General features: G+C 35.1%; 1 protein-coding gene across 7 annotated transcripts in view; it reads right to left on the bottom strand.

Moving 5' to 3' along the window:
* The window catches only part of CAB39L (calcium binding protein 39 like), a 112196-nt gene that overhangs the window by 87102 nt on the left and 12739 nt on the right, over positions 1–12355 (bottom strand). For 5 of the 7 annotated variants that reach the window (XM_008706873.2, XM_008706869.2, XM_008706868.2 and 2 more), the window contains one exon: positions 12042–12115. The gene's annotated coding sequence lies outside the window, so the exon portion shown is untranslated. The remainder of the gene's footprint in view (positions 1–12041; positions 12116–12355) is intronic. The other 2 variants (XM_008706870.2, XM_040622737.1) reach the window with 1 other exon arrangement.

Genomic DNA, 12355 nt, shown 5'->3' with positions numbered 1-12355 from the left:
GCTAGGAAAAAGGGAGGGAAAAAATCATGGTTAAAAGGAAAACATATAGGAAACATTGTTCAGGAAATCCTCCAATAAACTTCTACATCTCACTGGCCTGAAAAGGCTAAAATGGCTCCCCCTTAAGTGCAAAGGAGCCTAGAAAAAATGAGTATCAGGCATTTTTCAGCCTCAATCATGAGAGGAAGTCATGAAAGTGGGAGGTTTGGTGGGACTTTTGCATAGACAATCAATAGTCTGCCACAAAAGTTAAGTAAAAAACATAGTAAAGAGATATAAATTAGTGATTGCAACTATGCTTTTTGAATATATATTTCTAAATTTCAGAAATTAAATGGCTTCCTCAAAGATGTTTGCAAAGTTGTTTTTAAGTTGATACTAATTTAAACAAAAACCTTGAAATTAGTATTCATCATTATCTATATAGCATTTATAATATCAAAGAATGTTCACATATATGTTCTTTACAAAAGCCTTGAGAAGATAATGAAGGAAATATTATCACAGTAGCTCCACTTCACAGATAAGAAATATAAAACAAATGTTATTACTATAGCAGATTCAGATAAAAAAAATGAAACTGAAAGGTTAAAAAGCTTGACTTGGATGCCAGCTTGTCAGTGGTATCACACCAGGGTTCAAATCCTATGGCATTTCTACTAATATCAGCTATTTGGTTTTGTATTGTATTATATTTGAAATAACATTTGGTTAATTGTGATTTCAAAATTACTGTAATTTTGATCTTTTATATTTAAAAACATCTCCTTACTAGAAAAGATTATTTTGTGAAGATATGTGCACCACAAGATATTTTCTGAATAGGTGAGTTTATGAATAGTTTTAATTCATTTTTGGTTAACTCCCACAATCAAGAATTATCAAGACTTTTGGCATAAATATTGCTTTAAAAGTTATTTTTAATAACCATTTCTCTGACAACAAAAGGGAATTCTTTCCCTGCCACAAATCAAAGGTCTTTATTTAGACTTCTCTTATTTTCATTGTTATTCATTAATTCTATGCTCATATCTGCTCAACATTGCTAACAGTGCACACACTGTTATAAAATGATATCCTAACAATTCTTCATATTTTGGATACAGTTTCTCCTTTTTTTTTTTTTTGACAGCAACTACATGGAATTTATTCTGAGATATCACACAACTGTCTAGTGGATTGAATGTTTTTGCTGGGTGACTGGCTGGACTGAATGGTGATATTGTCTAACAAATACTTTTCTTTCCATTTTCCATTAAAATAGTTATCACTTAATAATTCTCTCAGTTATAGCTGCCTCTTTTGGGAAGTTGCTTGATCTTAGTCTGCACTGGCTCCACACCCTATTAACTATCACATTCTCTCATGACCCTCGTAGTATACCGCAAACCATTTGGCATTTCTATCAACAAATGTTCCTAGAAATCTAATGATTTGGACTCTTCTGGGTTTCTAGACGAGAAGCTTGTGAGAATTCTTCATAGTTGAGGAATGAATAAAGCACTATGTCCTGTAGTAATGGAGAAGAAAAATAACTGAAATGCCAATCATTTTCCTCATTTCTCTGATACACTCTTCTTTCTTCATAGCACCTGGCTATGAAGCACACATCTCCTCTCTCTTCCTTTTGTCCTTTCCTGTGTTGAGTTAGAAAGAGTATACAGGTATTCCTGTTATTCCTGACTGGTGCTGCTGTATTTGACTTTGTTGATGCCACACCTGAGTTTCAAAGGTTCCATTTCACACTGAGAGATGGGTGAAGTTTCGGGCAGTGCTGTTGTGCACCACCAATGTCTGCTGGGGAGGAGGGAGAGAAAAGCCCTGTGGCCACATGGCCTGGCCCAGCCCCGGGAGCCAAGACCCATGGGGAGCACGCAGCCCAACATCTATTTTCTTTTATTTCTTAAAATTTATTTTCTTTCTTGGCTACTTAGTAACTTAGATGCAAATGGTATTTCTATAAGATAGCAACATCTTTGATTCAATTAAGGGGAAGAGAGAGCCTTGGATATATCATGGAAAAAAAAATCATTTTTTCACAAAATTTTCTTCCCCAAAGTATTTCTGTCTCTATTGATAAATACAGGGATGAAAAGAATATTTTTTTTAAAGATTTTTACTTACTTATTTATTTATTTATTTATTTGACAGAGAGAGACAGCCAGCGAGAGAGGGAACACAAGCAGGGGGAGTGGGAGAGGAAGAGGCAGGCTCCCAGCAGAGGAGCCCGATGTGGGGCTCGATCCCAGAACACCGGGATCACGCCCTGAGCCGAAGGCAGATGCCTAACAACTGCGCTACTCCGGTGCCCCTGAAAAGAATATTTTAAAATGTTCCTTGTAACTTTTCAGATATAAGCAGGTGATAATATTAAATAACCCATAAATTACTAAGTGCCAAATAAATATATAGAGTTAAAAAATAAACCCAAATAACAATACTTTAAACAGTATATTGATATTCATGTAATGAAATTCACATAGTGTCATGAATATAACCAGTTTATACAACCAACAGAAGATTTTGCAAATTCTCTTAAATTGCAAAATACATGCACTATGTCGATAATTTGGATATACCAGCACCCATACACAGCATCAAGAGTAATGTGTAAAATTTAATGTTCAATTCTCTTTCTTCTTTCCTCATACTTCTTCTGTCACCCCTCCCCTCCAACTTGCTAAAATACAGAGGGCCTCCATTTATCGGAAGTAGCCAGGGCTATGTGTGCCTATCCACTTAGTCCAAGACTGAGGTTGCCTGGGCTTCCCACCATTCTTCAGGTCTTTTCCTTTTTTAGGTCTCTTGATACACACTTGATCCAACATCCCAAAGTAACTAACATTTCCCAAATGTTTTCTATGTCCCAGGCACCATGCTAGGTACTTTCAACTACATTATCAATTCTCCTGAATGCTGCAAGACACAATCCTACCCAGAAAACGGTCCTGTTAAAATAAATCTCCCCATTACTTCATTCTGCCTCTTATTCTGAAGTCTGCATCTTAATGGATGCACACCACTCCACTAAAGAAATGTACCATATTTAATAAACCTACTATTATAGATGGTTTAGACTGCTTCCTTTTTCTCTATCAATAATGCCACACATATCCTTTAAGTAAGTCTTTGTGCTCATTTCTGATAATTTTCTTAATATAGATTACATGGTGATTTGGCCTTAAAGACCACTCTTCAGCCCAACTATTTATTCATTCTCTTTCTCCCATGTCTTTAACATGAGGCATTACTGATCATATGCCACACACCATCACCCACTTTGTTCTGGACATCAGTTCCCAGTTCAGTTTTCATTATTTCTCTTCATCTAAACTGCAGTGTCTTGCTATCATTCCTTTGGCCAACAATCCATAGCTTCTTGCCTCAGTTTCTCCTACCTTAAGCCTCTGGCAGTCAGAATACCTAGAAAGGCAGCATGGTATAAATTAAAGATGGGAGTAATTACTATTAAATTAAATCATAGATTTATTGCAATTCCAGCATCACAAGAAAGCCAGTTTCGAGTTAAGAATGTGATCTGTATGGGGCGCCTGGGTGGCACAGCGGTTAGGCGTCTGCCTTCGGCTCAGGGCATGATCCTGGCGTTATGGGATCAAGCCCCACATCAGGCTCCTCCACTATGAGCCTGCTTCTTCCTCTCCCACTCCCCCTGCCTGTGTTCCCTCTCTCGCTGGCTGTCTCTATCTCTGTCAAATAAATAAATAAAATCTTTAAAAAAAAAAAAAAAGAATGTGATCTGTAGCTCTAGTTCTAAATTACTTAGCAGAAGGTAAAAATGTTATGAGGAAAAAATTATGAAAAAATACAGTTACAGATATAATTACAACAAAACTCATAACACTTTCTGATTTTCTATTTCAAAAGCATAATTCAGAAGTGTGCAATATACTTTTATTGCAAAATAGAGTGGTGGTATGTTAAGGCAAGAATTAAGGTCATTTAGGGTCATCATTTAGTTCTTTTATTAAATATACAGTGTTCTCAAAGAGACATGTTTTTCCATTAAAAAGTTCTATTTTTTTGGGCGCCTGGGTGGCTCAGTCAGTTAAGCGTCTGCCTTCGACTCAGGTCATGATCCAGGGTCCTGGGATCAAGTCCGCGTCATGCTCCCTGGTCAGCGGGGAGCCTGCTTCTCCCTCTCCCCCACTTGTACTCTCTCTGTCTCTCTCTGTGTCTCTCTTTCTCTCTCAAATAAATAAAATCTTTAAAAAAAAAAAGGTTCTATTTTTTCTTTGAATATCCTAAGCCCCTCTTAGCTATAATTTTAAAAACTTTTTATATCTGACAAGGGGTTAAATCCAAAATATATAAAGAACTCATTCAACTCTATAGCAAAAAAACAAACAATCCAATTAAAAATGAACAGGGGCACCTGAGTGGCTCAGTTAGTTGAGCATCTGACTCTTGATCTCAGTTCAGGTCCTGTTCTTGGCATCATGAGTTCAAGCCCTGTGTTGGGCTCCATTTTGGGAGTGGAGCCTACTTAAAAAAAAATGGACAGAGGATCTGAATAGATATTTTCCAAAAGAAGACATAGAGCGGAACCTAGGTGGCTCAGTTGGTTAAGCATCCTACTCTTGATTTCAGCTCGGGTTATGATCATGGGATCGAGCCCTGCGTCAGGCCCCTCACTCAGCATGGAGTCTGCTTGTCCCTCTCCCTCTGCTCCTTCCCCAGCTCTCTCTCTCTCAAATAAATAATTAAATCTTAAAAAAAAAAAAAAGGCATACAGATAGCCAACAGACACATAGGAAGATACTCCACATCATGAATCATCAGGAAAATGCAAATCAAAACCACAATAAGATACCACCTCACATCTTTTAGAATGGCTATCATCAAAAAGACAAGAAATAACTGTTGGCAAGAATGTAGAGAAATGGAAACCTTTATGCACTGTCAGTAGGAATGTAAATTGGTGCAGTCACTATGGAAAACAGTATGGACATTCCTTTAAAAAATCATAAATAGAACTACCATATGATACAGCAATTCCACTTCTGGGTATTTATCCAAGGGAATGAAAACACCAATTTGGAAAAAAAAAAATGCAACCCCATGTTCATTGTGGCATTATTTACAATAGCCAAGATATGCAAACAACCTAAGCACCCATCCACGGAAGAATGAATAAAGATGTGATCTATATCTATATCTACGTATCTATCTTTATATCATAATGGGGTACCATTCATAAGAAAGAACAAGATGTTGCCATTTGCAACAACATGGGTGGAACTTGAGGGCATGAGGCTAAGTGACATAAGTCAGGCAAAGAAAGATACATACCATATAATCCCACTTTTATGTGGAATTAAACAAAACAAAACAAAACCAAGCTCACATATAAGAGAACAGATTGGCAGTTGCCAGAGGCAAGGAATGGGGGAAGCACAAAATGGGTGAAGGGGATCAAAAGTACAAGCGTCTAGTTATAAAATAATTCATGGGGACACAATATACAGCATGGCAACTATAATTAATACTGTACTGCATATGTGAAAGCTGTTAAAAGAGTAAATCTTACAAGGCATCACAACAAGAAAAAAATTTTTGTAACTATCTGTGGTGATGGATGTTAACTAAACTTACTGTGGTGATGATTTTGCAATATATATAAACATCAAATCATTATATTATACATCAAAAGCTAATATGTTATATGTCAATTTAAAAAAAAACAAAGCTTTTTTAGAATTCAAGCCCCTAAAGATAACTTGTCAAACTTTCCCTAGAAATTTTCTGTATTACAACTAACAAAACAAATTCTGTGGTTAAACTGTCTATGCATGTAAGTTTCATCCTGTCCCACGCCCTTTTAACTATAGCTCACATATGCATTCACTTCTCTGGACCCAAGTTATCTATCTGGAAAATGATAGATTCATGTCTGAATCAACCCCAACCTCCCATAAGTTATGATCTGCATTACATTAAAATGGTCTCTGTGTTATGAAAACATGAAAAACACTTAATACACAGAATTTAGTTCTAATAATTGAGAAAAAATAACTCAAAAACCCTGAAGAGAGGACTTTTAGCTCTCTAACTAGACATGCACTTAACCAAATTAAATAATCTCATGTGGCTTGATGATAACTCAAATAAACAAGCTCCTGGATTTAAACACAATTTGCTCAGCAAATTAACAAAATAAAGCACCTATCCCCATCAAATCAATGATGTTCCTATATACTAGTGATAGAAAGCTAGAACAGGCAAAGTAAAACGTGATTTCATTTTAAAACTCTTAAATATCTGAGAATTAATTTAACTCAGAACTTCAATTAATTCTAAGAAAATTATATAACCCACAGTTCTAAGACAGTAAGTATTCATTCACTTAATTCTTTTAAGTTGTATTTTTTCCCACTGAAAATTCATTTTTAAAAATTTAGGGACAGGGACACCCGGGTGGCTTAGTCGATTAAGCATCATGAGCTCAGGGTCCTGGGATCGAGTCTCACATCAGGCTCCCTGCTCAGTGGGCAGCCTGCTTCTCCCTCTTCTCTGCCCCTCCTCCCCGCTCATGCTCTCTCTCTCTCTCTCTGATAAATAAATAAATAAATAAATAAATAAATAAATAAATCTTTAAAAATAAAAATAAAAACTTAGGGACAATAACACACAAATTCTCAACCTGTTAACACAAAAGCTATTTTTATTTCAGAATATTTCCTAACTTTGTTATCATATATATACACACAATTTACAGAACTGTAGTAACAGTATAAAATTTTGCCAACTTGATTGCTAATGATATAAAACATTAATCATGTTTCTATACAGATATTTTGGGAAAAGTTATCCTTTTTAACACCACAGTATTAACCTATAGTAGTTTACTTTACCCACCAAACATTTAGGCTCTCATGATCAATCCTGTCAAAAATTTTTCTTGCATTTTTCCCCTCCTTATTTGGGTTATTTTCTCAGGACAAAGTCCCACATATAGTTCTACTCAGTCAAAATATACAATTTGAAGACCTTGGTATACATAAGTGATTTCTGGAAGTATTGTGCTAATTTAAAATGCTGCCAGCATGAGTATACCATGAGATTCACACAAACCTCACCATCTCCAACTACCTTTCTGAACCCTTGCTTATTCACAGAGATATAAAATTCCCCTTTGTGCTTGTTTTTGAATTTCTTCTTTTGAGAACTTTAAGTTCACACTGGTATTTCATTTATCTACCAGGATACTGAGATTCCTGTTATAAAATTTAATAAGTTCTTTAAATTTCTTATAAATATTAATCTTTGTTACTTAGCTCAAATATTTCTCCTAATTTCTTTGTTTCTTTCATTTTGGTTTTACTAACATTCATTTGTACAAAAAATCTTATACAATTACTAAACTCTATAAAACGCTCTTAGTTTTTTTCTTAAACTCTAAAGCTGAGAAAGCTACTAGTTGCCCACAAAGTCGATAAATATGCTATTGACTATAATGCTTTTTTTCTTTTTTAATCAGCCTGTAGTTTATTTACATCTATGATATTAATTTTTTTTTAAGTAGGTTCCACACCCAGCATGGAGGCCAGACAGGGCTTGAATTCATGATCCTGAGATCAAGACCTGAGCTAAGATCGAGAGTCAAACACTTAACCAACTGAGCCACCCAGGCGCCCCTACAATATTACCTTAAATTTAGTTACAGATTTAGAAATTTGTACTAAACTAGACATGGCCCATCTCACGCTGCTAACTGATGTGAATTAAGATAGGTTTTCTCATGGTACAAAGAGATAGGGGGAGAAAGTAAGGTAACTCAAATAATGTGGAAACACTATAAATAATCTGAATACCATAAATTTAACTGTAACATTTACCACAGAAAACCAGTAGCTATGTATATCACCTAAAAAGACAAAATGGCTTCTAGGCCTGCATACCTTGGTTATAGCCTAATTGAAACTGTTACGTATCTATTTTAAAAGATGAATGTGTCATTCAGAAGAGACACTGGTTAGCCACTCGAACATATGGTGAGAGGAAAAGGTTAAATTTGACAGGGCCGATTGAAGTACACTCTAGGAGAGTTGTCTGGTACCACAGGGCCAGTGTATTTCTGCTATATAGGAAGGAGGTTAGTATAGAGATACCTGCCCGAGGTTATCTTTGCCTGATGTTATTAATTTAAACCTAATTAATAAATCCTGTTGTTCAATTTTTAGAATGTCTTATCTGTTCCCTTCATTTTCAGAGAATCTCTTGCTGCATCCACCACTTTGATATGCGTTCTGCCACTGTAAGTTAGTAATGTTTTCTAGAATTTTTAGTAAGTGGAATCAAATAATGTGTATTCTTTTTTATCTGGCTTCTTTTATGTATTGTAATTGTTCTGATACTCATCCACTCTGTTAGGAGTACAGCTGAGTAGAATTCCACTATATAGACAGACCATAACTTTGTCATTCATCTTCCCGTTGAGAACCACTTTGGAAAAACCTGGCAGCTTCTTAAAATGTAAAAAACTCACCTACCATATGATGCAACTATTCCACTCCTAGGTATTTATCAAGAAAAAAGAAAGCATATGTCCATACAAAGACTTGTACATGAATATTCATGGTATCTTTATCTGTAATAGCTTAAAATTAGAAACAGCTCATTTCCATCCATACGTGAATGAATAAATAAATGAATTGTGGTACAGCCATAAAATGACATATTACTCAGCAACAAAAAGGAATAAACGACTGATACATTCAACAACATATATGAATCTCAAAATCACTAAGCTGAGAAAAAGAAGACAAAAAATGAGTACTTATTTCTTGCCTTCTGTTTGTTTGTTCTTTTCCCTCATTTCATTATTTTCCTTCTCTGTTTTAAAAAGAAACACTCTAGGGGTGCCTGGCTGGTTCTGTTGGTAGAGCATGTGACCCTTGAGCTTGGGATTGTAAATTCAAGCCCCATGTTGGGTAGAAATTACTTAAAAATAAAATCTTTTTTTTTTTTTTTTTAAAGAAACTGTCTTCTTTCATTGGTTACGTTTGAAATGCTTTTACCTTTGGTTCACACAGCACATGGACCTTAGAATACTGAAATTCTAATCAATCCCTCCTGACTTACATGCCACTGTAGGCCAGTACAATATTGTAGTTCTGCCTTGCTTGTTAACCACAAATTAGACATTACAGTAGTGCCCAGTTATCTGTAGGGGATATGTTCCAAGACCCTCAGTGGATGCCTGAAACCACAGACAGTACTGAACCCTACATATAGAGAGAGAGAGCTGAGATAGATATATATATATATCTCATATATATATATATATATTATATATTATACACACACACATACACACACACACACCCTTGAACAACATGGGGCTTGGAGAATGCAGGTGAAAATCCATGTATAACTTTTGACTTGCCAAAAATTTAACTACGAATGGCCTATTGTTGACTGGAAGCCTTACTGATAACATAAAGAACACATATGTTATACATTACAGGTGTTATATACTGTATTCTTACAATAAAGTGAGCTAGAAAAAAATGTTACTAAGAAAATCATAATTTAGAGAGAATACGTTTACTGCACTATACAAAATCTTCATATGAGTGAACCTACACAGTTTAAACCCATGCCGTTCAGGGGTCAATGTACTAGATTTTTTCTATACATACATACCTACCTATGATAAAGTTTAATTTATATATTAGGCGTAGTAAGAGATTAATAAAAATAACTAATAAAATAGAATAATTATAACAATATATTATATTGAAAGTTATGTGAACGTGATGTCTTTCTCTCTCAAAATATCTTATTGTACCGTACTCACTTCTCTTCTTGCAATGATGTGAGATAATAAAATGCCTACATGATCAGATGAAGTGAGGTGAATGATGTAGGTATTGTGACGTAGTTATTATGCCACTAATGACCTTCTGATGATACATCAGGAGGAGGACCATCTGCTTTTGGACTGTGGCTGACCACGGGTAACTGAAACCATGGAAGTGAAACCACAGATAAGAGGGAACTACTGTAGGGGTGCCTGGCTGGCTCAGTTAGTGGAGCGTGCAACTCTAAATCTTGGTGTTGTGAGTTTGAGCCCCATGTTGGATACAGAGATTACTAAAAATAAAAATCTTAAAAAAAAGGCAGGGGCGACATTACTATATTATTATTACTGTTTCCTTTCACCGATGTTGGCTTAGATTTACTCATGTTTTCTTTATTCCCTATTTCTTCTTTTATTTCATACCTTCCTTTTAGGAGCATTTTCCTCCTTGAAGTATACCATTTAGAACAATATTTTTTAAAGTGTGGGTTGTGACTTACTGGTTTCTCTATACTTGGCATTCTACAGCTGGACAACAGTAAGATGTATTTCTCTTTATTTACCCTGATTGGGATTCATTGGGTTCCTTAAATCTGACAATTGTGTCTTTCATCAATTCTGGCAAAATTTTAAAGGCAACTACAAATATTGCCTCATTCCTATTCCACGTTTTCTTTTTGGAACCATTGATTAGATCATCTCACTATCTTTTATTTTCAATAACTTTTTTCTCTATGGATGATCTTCGATGTAGTCTCTTTTTAACTGTGCCTCATATGCTGGTTTAACACACCATTTAAGTTCTATTATTATAATTTTAATTTCTGATATTCTAATTGGTTCTTATTTTTAATGTGCCTGGTCACTTTTAAGTTCTATTATTCTTTATATTTTAGAATCCCTCTTTTATTTATTAAACATTAAGTATTTATTTTATATGTTGGGTATTTCTAATAGCAGAAATCTCTGTAGATCTATTTTAGTTGTTTATGGTTTCTGCTCTTTGCTCATAACATTTTGATTTTTTCCCCTTGCTATGTTCTGTGATTTTTGGGGGGGGGGTATCTTTACTGTCTTTTATTTTTATTTTTTTAATTTATTTTTTATTATTATGTTCAAGTAGCCAGCATATAGTATATCATAATCATAAGTTTCTGATGTAATGTTCAACGATTCATTAGTTGCATATAACACACAGCGCTCATCACCACACATGCCCTCCTTAATACCCAACACAGGTTACCCCATCCTCCTACCCCGCTCCCTTCGCTGAATGGAAAGAAATCAGAGAGGGAAATCAGAGAGGGAGACAAACCATGTTCTGTGATTTTTAAAAAATGAGTAAGAGCTTATTTGTTAGAATTTTAATGATGCTACTTGGACAACTGGGTTGGTAACTCCCTCCATGGAGGATTTTTAATTGTTTCTGCCACGTACTGAAAAGTGTTAGAGATCCAGGTCCATTTTAAATTAAAATTCTCCATTTGTGGGAGACCGTGAAAATAGGGACCAGAAAAATAGTATAAATTAAGGCCTCAAATCCAAGTGAATGTGAGCTGGTAACCAGGAATTAGTAGGAGAGATTTTATTTTATTTTAGTTAAGTTTACTTATTTATTTATTTTTTTTTAGCAATCTCTACACCCAATGTGGGGCTTGAACTCACAACCCCAAGCTTAAGAGTTGCATGCTCTTGTGACTGAGTCTGCCATGCCCCACTTAAGAGAGATTTTTAAACTCCACCCAGAGATGTCTGCCTCTCTATGATGGTCTCTGATGAGGCTCCCTACCCTTCGCAGAACTCAAGGGATTTTCTCAGTCCCCGTCCCTCTCCCTGCACAAGTTTCTATGCCAAAAGAAAGCCATGTACAACCCCAAAGTATTCAGTGACTTCAGCACTTATTTACCCCACAGGATATATACTCGTTCTGTTTCAAGCACCAAAAAGTTTGCTTTATTTTCTTATAGGTTCATCCATTCACAATAAAGGTTTTTAAATACTGAATCTAGTGTTTTAGATATTTGATGGAGGGAGGATTCAAGAACTCTTCTCTATCACACTGCCAGAAAAGGAAGTGTATTTACTCTTCCTGCAATTGCTCTGTGAAATTTAAATCAGGATATTATATTTATTCCTAATTTTATGTTAGTGTGTTACTGTAATCTATGAGTCTGGCAAGACCATTTATATTTTTGATTGAGTTGTTATATCAGCTTACCTTAGAAGTAGTATATCATCTGCAAATTTGTTTCAACTTTCTTAGCCTTCACCAGTCACTGATCAACACAGCTTCTGACAAAAAGAAAAGCTTCAAAATTAATTTTTAAATTTTTATAGCAAATCCAATATATTTTTTTACTGTTATCAGGTACACAGATTATAAATTAAATTTCCATCATTATCATATATAGATAAACTAAATTAAAACAGGAAAATCCCTCTACCCCAATTACTTCAAGTGCCAGAACTTTTAGAAAGTAGTGTTGAACTGAATGAAAATATTTTTTCATTGGGGAAACCAGTTGTAGTATG

This window comes from Ursus maritimus, unplaced genomic scaffold (genome assembly GCF_017311325.1).
Source record: "Ursus maritimus isolate PB19 unplaced genomic scaffold, ASM1731132v1 scaffold_10, whole genome shotgun sequence".
Lineage (NCBI taxonomy): Eukaryota > Metazoa > Chordata > Mammalia > Carnivora > Ursidae > Ursus > Ursus maritimus.
The sequence above is the reverse complement of the archived record's forward strand: the minus strand, read 5'-3'. Positions and strand labels throughout refer to the sequence as shown.